Here is a 7,500-nt window from a genome sequence, read left to right on the forward strand (position 1 = left end):
ATTTTTGGGTGAAATTTTTGACTTTCTCCAATCCTCTCCAAACTCATACCCTGCGTAAGGGAGACTCAGACATAGGCAGGTGTGCTTGTCAAATCCTCCTATGTTGTTCCAAAGCTGAGATCTGACCATCCCACTTCCAATATATTACAGTCAAAATATATGTGGGTTTTGGACACTTGAAATTTTACAACTCTAAAGACAGATATGAGATCAAGGAGACATGGGATGCATCAATAATTGTTTTTTTTTTGACACAAACATGATGTTTCACTGATGTGAAATATATTACAGATAGGATGGCCAAAGACTGGTTACTCTTTGGGATAACGTTATTTTTATGCTAAGAAAAAAACATTTTTCATGCATCCGATGTCCACATAATGTCATATATGTCATTAGAGTTGTAGATTTCCACTGTCCAAAACCCATATATGTTTTCACTTGAATGTATTGAAAGTGAAACCATCAGATCTTGGCTTTGGCATGAGATGTCTTGAAAGTAAGACCAGCGCTGTCTAAATATGAGTCTCCTCTGCTCAGGGTGTGAGTACAGAGAAGATTGGAGAAAGTCAAAAGTTTTGCTCAAAAATGACTGCAGATCAAAAGAGGTCCCCAGTTCAAATCTGGGTGCCCCCTCATGTAAAGATAGCATTGGTTAGACTTATCTTTTCACTGATGTGAGAGAGAACATCCTAGCAAGAGAGCTTGGCCTCCTTTTGTCTGAAAATGAAGCCCCAAAGACTGTTGGGTGTCTTCATCTTTAGCAGAGGATGGTTTCGATCCATCGACCTCTGGGTTATGGGCCCAGCACGCTTCCGCTGCGCCACTCTGCTAGCAGTACACCCCAGATGGGACTCAAACCCACAATCCCTGGCTTAGGAGGCCAGTGCCTTATACGTTAGGCCACTGGGGCTCAGAAAAAAACTCCATATATTCTCCTTGCCTAGCTTGCCTTTGCATTCACCGGTCACCTTTGGAAAATTTTTGGGTGAAATTTTTGACTTTCTCCAATCCTCTCCAAACTCATACCCTGCGTAAGGGAGACTCAGACATAGGCAGGTGTGCTTGTCAAATCCTCCTATGTTGTTCCAAAGCTGAGATCTGACCATCCCACTTCCAATATATTACAGTCAAAAAATATGTGGGTTTTGGACACTTGAAATTTTACAACTCTAAAGACAGATATGAGATCAAGGAGACATGGGATGCATCAATAATTGTTTTTTTTTTGACACAAACATGATGTTTCACTGATGTGAAATATATTACAGATAGGATGGCCAAAGACTGGTTACTCTTTGGGATAACGTTATTTTTATGCTAAGAAAAAAACATTTTTCATGCATCCGATGTCCCCATAATGTCATATATGTCATTAGAGTTGTAGATTTCCACTGTCCAAAACCCATATATGTTTTCACTTGAATGTATTGAAAGTGAAACCATCAGATCTTGGCTTTGGCATGAGATGTCTTGAAAGTAAGACCAGCGCTGTCTAAATATGAGTCACCTCTGCTCAGGGTGTGAGTACAGAGAAGATTGGAGAAAGTCAAAAGTTTTGCTCAAAAATGACTGCAGATCAAAAGAGGTCCCCAGTTCAAATCTGGGTGCCCCCTCATGTAAAGATAGCATTGGTTAGACTTATCTTTTCACTGATGTGAGAGAGAACATCCTAGCAAGAGAGCTTGGCCTCCTTTTGTCTGAAAATGAAACCCCAAAGATTGTTGGGTGTCTTCATCTTTAGCAGAGGATGGTTTCGATCCATCGACCTCTGGGTTATGGGCCCAGCACGCCTTCGCTGCGCCACTCTGCTAGCAGTACACCCCAGATGGGACTCGAACCCACAATCCCTGGCTTAGGAGGCCAGTGCCTTATCCATTAGGCCACTGGGGCTCAGAAAAAAACTCCATATATTCTCCTTGCCTAGCTTGCCTTTGCATTCACCGGTCACCTTTGGAAAATTTTTGGGTGAAATTTTTGACTTTCTCCAATCCTCTCCAAACTCATACCCTGCGTAAGGGAGACTCAGACATAGGCAGGTGTGCTTGTCAAATCCTCCTATGTTGTTCCAAAGCTGAGATCTGACCATCCCACTTCCAATATATTACAGTCAAAAAATATGTGGGTTTTGGACACTTGAAATTTTACAACTCTAAAGACAGATATGAGATCAAGGAGACATGGGATGCATCAATAATTGTTTTTTTTTTGACACAAACATGATGTTTCACTGATGTGAAATATATTACAGATAGGATGGCCAAAGACTGGTTACTCTTTGGGATAACGTTATTTTTATGCTAAGAAAAAAACATTTTTCATGCATCCGATGTCCCCATAATGTCATATATGTCATTAGAGTTGTAGATTTCCACTGTCCAAAACCCATATATGTTTTCACTTGAATGTATTGAAAGTGAAACCATGAGATCTTGGCTTTGGCATGAGATGTCTTGAAAGTAAGACCAGCGCTGTCTAAATATGAGTCTCCTCTGCTCAGGGTGTGAGTACAGAGAAGATTGGAGAAAGTCAAAAGTTTTGCTCAAAAATGACTGCAGATCAAAAGAGGTCCCCAGTTCAAATCTGGGTGCCCCCTCATGTAAAGATAGCATTGGTTAGACTTATCTTTTCACTGATGTGAGAGAGAACATCCTAGCAAGAGAGCTTGGCCTCCTTTTGTCTGAAAATGAAGCCCCAAAGACTGTTGGGTGTCTTCATCTTTAGCAGAGGATGGTTTCGATCCATTGACCTCTGGGTTATGGGCCCAGCACGCTTCCGCTGCGCCACTCTGCTAGCAGTACACCCCAGATGGGACTCGAACCCACAATCCCTGGCTTAGGAGGCCAGTGCCTTATCCATTAGGCCACTGGGGCTCAGAAAAAAACTCCATATATTCTCCTTGCCTAGCTTGCCTTTGCATTCACCGGTCACCTTTGGAAAATTTTTGGGTGAAATTTTTGACTTTCTCCAATCCTCTCCAAACTCATACCCTGCGTAAGGGAGACTCAGACATAGGCAGGTGTGCTTGTCAAATCCTCCTATGTTGTTCCAAAGCTGAGATCTGACCATCCCACTTCCAATATATTACAGTCAAAAAATATGTGGGTTTTGGACACTTGAAATTTTACAACTCTAAAGACAGATATGAGATCAAGGAGACATGGGATGCATCAATAAATGTTTGTTATTTTGGCACAAACATGATGTTTCACTGATGTGAAATATATTACAGATAGGATGGCCAAAGACTGGTTACTCTTTGGGATAACGTTATTTTTATGCTAAGAAAAAAACATTTTTCATGCATCCGATGTCCCCATAATGTCATATATGTCATTAGAGTTGTAGATTTCCACTGTCCAAAACCCATATATGTTTTCACTTGAATGTATTGAAAGTGAAACCATCAGATCTTGGCTTTGGCATGAGATGTCTTGAAAGTAAGACCAGCGCTGTCTAAATATGAGTCTCCTCTGCTCAGGGTGTGAGTACAGAGAAGATTGGAGAAAGTCAAAAGTTTTGCTCAAAAATGACTGCAGATCAAAAGAGGTCCCCAGTTCAAATCTGGGTGCCCCCTCATGTAAAGATAGCATTGGTTAGACTTATCTTTTCACTGATGTGAGAGAGAACATCCTAGCAAGAGAGCTTGGCCTCTTTTTGCTGCCTAGTGTCTGAAAATGAAACCTCAAAGATTGTTGGGTGTCTTCATCTTTAGCAGAGGATGGTTTCGATCCATTGACCTCTGGGTTATGGGCCCAGCACGCTTCCGCTGCGCCACTCTGCTAGCAGTACACCCCAGATGGGACTCGAACCCACAATCCCTGGCTTAGGAGGCCAGTGCCTTATCCATTAGGCCACTGGGGCTCAGAAAAAAACTCCATATATTCTCCTTGCCTAGCTTGCCTTTGCATTCACCGGTCACCATTGGAAAATTTTTGGGTGAAATTTTTGACTTTCTCCAATCCTCTCCAAACTCATACCCTGCGTAAGGGAGACTCAGACATAGGCAGGTGTGCTTGTCAAATCCTCCTATGTTGTTCCAAAGCTGAGATCTGACCATTCCACTTCCAATATATTCCAGTCAAAAAATATGTGGGTTTTGGACACTTGAAATTTTACAACTCTAAAGACAGATATGAGATCAAGGAGACATGGGATGCATCAATAATTGTTTTTTTTTTGACACAAACATGATGTTTCACTGATGTGAAATATATTACAGATAGGATGGCCAAAGACTGGTTACTCTTTGGGATAACGTTATTTTTATGCTAAGAAAAAAACATTTTTCATGCATCCGATGTCCCCATAATGTCATATATGTCATTAGAGTTGTAGATTTCCACTGTCCAAAACCCATATATGTTTTCACTTGAATGTATTGAAAGTGAAACCATCAGATCTTGGCTTTGGCATGAGATGTCTTGAAAGTAAGACCAGCGCTGTCTAAATATGAGTCTCCTCTGCTCAGGGTGTGAGTACAGAGAAGATTGGAGAAAGTCAAAAGTTTTGCTCAAAAATGACTGCAGATCAAAAGAGGTCCCCAGTTCAAATCTGGGTGCCCCCTCATGTAAAGATAGCATTGGTTAGACTTATCTTTTCACTGATGTGAGAGAGAACATCCTAGCAAGAGAGCTTGGCCTCTTTTTGCTGCCTAGTGTCTGAAAATGAAACCTCAAAGATTGTTGGGTGTCTTCATCTTTAGCAGAGGATGGTTTCGATCCATTGACCTCTGGGTTATGGGCCCAGCACGCTTCCGCTGCGCCACTCTGCTAGCAGTACACCCCAGATGGGACTCGAACCCACAATCCCTGGCTTAGGAGGCCAGTGCCTTATCCATTAGGCCACTGGGGCTCAGAAAAAAACTCCATATATTCTCCTTGCCTAGCTTGCCTTTGCATTCACCGGTCACCATTGGAAAATTTTTGGGTGAAATTTTTGACTTTCTCCAATCCTCTCCAAACTCATACCCTGCGTAAGGGAGACTCAGACATAGGCAGGTGTGCTTGTCAAATCCTCCTATGTTGTTCCAAAGCTGAGATCTGACCATTCCACTTCCAATATATTCCAGTCAAAAAATATGTGGGTTTTGGACACTTGAAATTTTACAACTCTAAAGACAGATATGAGATCAAGGAGACATGGGATGCATCAATAATTGTTTTTTTTTTGACACAAACATGATGTTTCACTGATGTGAAATATATTACAGATAGGATGGCCAAAGACTGGTTACTCTTTGGGATAACGTTATTTTTATGCTAAGAAAAAAACATTTTTCATGCATCCGATGTCCCCATAATGTCATATATGTCATTAGAGTTGTAGATTTCCACTGTCCAAAACCCATATATGTTTTCACTTGAATGTATTGAAAGTGAAACCATCAGATCTTGGCTTTGGCATGAGATGTCTTGAAAGTAAGACCAGCGCTGTCTAAATATGAGTCTCCTCTGCTCAGGGTGTGAGTACAGAGAAGATTGGAGAAAGTCAAAAGTTTTGCTCAAAAATGACTGCAGATCAAAAGAGGTCCCCAGTTCAAATCTGGGTGCCCCCTCATGTAAAGATAGCATTGGTTAGACTTATCTTTTCACTGATGTGAGAGAGAACATCCTAGCAAGAGAGCTTGGCCTCCTTTTGTCTGAAAATGAAACCCCAAAGATTGTTGGGTGTCTTCATCTTTAGCAGAGGATGGTTTTGATCCATCGACCTCTGGGCCCAGCACGCTTCCGCTGCACCACTCTGCTAGCAGTACACCCCAGATGGGACTCGAACCCACAATCCCTGGCTTAGGAGGCCAGTGCCTTATCCATTAGGCCACTGGGGCTCAGAAAAAAACTCCATATATTCTCCTTGCCTAGCTTGCCTTTGCATTCACCGGTCACCTTTGGAAAATTTTTGGGTGAAATTTTTGACTTTCTCCAATCCTCTCCAAACTCATACCCTGCGTAAGGGAGACTCAGACATAGGCAGGTGTGCTTGTCAAATCCTCCTATGTTGTTCCAAAGCTGAGATCTGACCATCCCACTTCCAATATATTACAGTCAAAAAATATGTGGGTTTTGGACACTTGAAATTTTACAACTCTAAAGACAGATATGAGATCAAGGAGACATGGGATGCATCAATAAATGTTTGTTATTTTGGCACAAACATGATGTTTCACTGATGTGAAATATATTACAGATAGGATGGCCAAAGACTGGTTACTCTTTGGGATAACGTTATTTTTATGCTAAGAAAAAAACATTTTTCATGCATCCGATGTCCCCATAATGTCATATATGTCATTAGAGTTGTAGATTTCCACTGTCCAAAACCCATATATGTTTTCACTTGAATGTATTGAAAGTGAAACCATGAGATCTTGGCTTTGGCATGAGATGTCTTGAAAGTAAGACCAGCGCTGTCTAAATATGAGTCTCCTCTGCTCAGGGTGTGAGTACAGAGAAGATTGGAGAAAGTCAAAAGTTTTGCTCAAAAATGACTGCAGATCAAAAGAGGTCCCCAGTTCAAATCTGGGTGCCCCCTCATGTAAAGATAGCATTGGTTAGACTTATCTTTTCACTGATGTGAGAGAGAACATCCTAGCAAGAGAGCTTGGCCTCCTTTTGTCTGAAAATGAAGCCCCAAAGACTGTTGGGTGTCTTCATCTTTAGCAGAGGATGGTTTCGATCCATTGACCTCTGGGTTATGGGCCCAGCACGCTTCCGCTGCGCCACTCTGCTAGCAGTACACCCCAGATGGGACTCGAACCCACAATCCCTGGCTTAGGAGGCCAGTGCCTTATCCATTAGGCCACTGGGGCTCAGAAAAAAACTCCATATATTCTCCTTGCCTAGCTTGCCTTTGCATTCACCGGTCACCTTTGGAAAATTTTTGGGTGAAATTTTTGACTTTCTCCAATCCTCTCCAAACTCATACCCTGCGTAAGGGAGACTCAGACATAGGCAGGTGTGCTTGTCAAATCCTCCTATGTTGTTCCAAAGCTGAGATCTGACCATCCCACTTCCAATATATTACAGTCAAAAAATATGTGGGTTTTGGACACTTGAAATTTTACAACTCTAAAGACAGATATGAGATCAAGGAGACATGGGATGCATCAATAAATGTTTGTTATTTTGGCACAAACATGATGTTTCACTGATGTGAAATATATTACAGATAGGATGGCCAAAGACTGGTTACTCTTTGGGATAACGTTATTTTTATGCTAAGAAAAAAACATTTTTCATGCATCCGATGTCCCCATAATGTCATATATGTCATTAGAGTTGTAGATTTCCACTGTCCAAAACCCATATATGTTTTCACTTGAATGTATTGAAAGTGAAACCATCAGATCTTGGCTTTGGCATGAGATGTCTTGAAAGTAAGACCAGCGCTGTCTAAATATGAGTCTCCTCTGCTCAGGGTGTGAGTACAGAGAAGATTGGAGAAAGTCAAAAGTTTTGCTCAAAAATGACTGCAGATCAAAAGAGGTCCCCAGTTCAAATC

At 41.6% G+C, this 7,500-nt stretch overlaps 7 non-coding genes across 7 annotated transcripts; all 7 read right to left on the reverse strand.

Annotated features, from left to right (window-relative positions):
* Nucleotides 1-761: 761 nt before the first annotated feature.
* Nucleotides 762-833, reverse strand: trnam-cau (transfer RNA methionine (anticodon CAU)). Its single transcript has one exon. It is a non-coding gene; the product is annotated as a tRNA-Met (tRNA).
* A 987-nt stretch (nt 834-1,820) lies between these two features.
* trnar-ccu (transfer RNA arginine (anticodon CCU)) lies at nt 1,821-1,893 on the reverse strand. The gene has a single exon. It is a non-coding gene; the product is annotated as a tRNA-Arg (tRNA).
* A 907-nt stretch (nt 1,894-2,800) lies between these two features.
* trnar-ccu (transfer RNA arginine (anticodon CCU)) lies at nt 2,801-2,873 on the reverse strand. Its single transcript has one exon. It is a non-coding gene; the product is annotated as a tRNA-Arg (tRNA).
* A 918-nt stretch (nt 2,874-3,791) lies between these two features.
* On the reverse strand, nt 3,792-3,864 carry trnar-ccu (transfer RNA arginine (anticodon CCU)). Its single transcript has one exon. It is a non-coding gene; the product is annotated as a tRNA-Arg (tRNA).
* A 917-nt stretch (nt 3,865-4,781) lies between these two features.
* trnar-ccu (transfer RNA arginine (anticodon CCU)) lies at nt 4,782-4,854 on the reverse strand. The gene has a single exon. It is a non-coding gene; the product is annotated as a tRNA-Arg (tRNA).
* Nucleotides 4,855-5,754: 900 nt separating this feature from the next.
* trnar-ccu (transfer RNA arginine (anticodon CCU)) lies at nt 5,755-5,827 on the reverse strand. Its single transcript has one exon. It is a non-coding gene; the product is annotated as a tRNA-Arg (tRNA).
* A 908-nt stretch (nt 5,828-6,735) lies between these two features.
* trnar-ccu (transfer RNA arginine (anticodon CCU)) lies at nt 6,736-6,808 on the reverse strand. The gene has a single exon. It is a non-coding gene; the product is annotated as a tRNA-Arg (tRNA).
* Nucleotides 6,809-7,500: the final 692 nt, after the last annotated feature.

This window comes from Hoplias malabaricus, chromosome 1, assembly GCF_029633855.1.
Source record: "Hoplias malabaricus isolate fHopMal1 chromosome 1, fHopMal1.hap1, whole genome shotgun sequence".
Taxonomy (NCBI): Eukaryota; Metazoa; Chordata; class Actinopteri; order Characiformes; family Erythrinidae; genus Hoplias; species Hoplias malabaricus.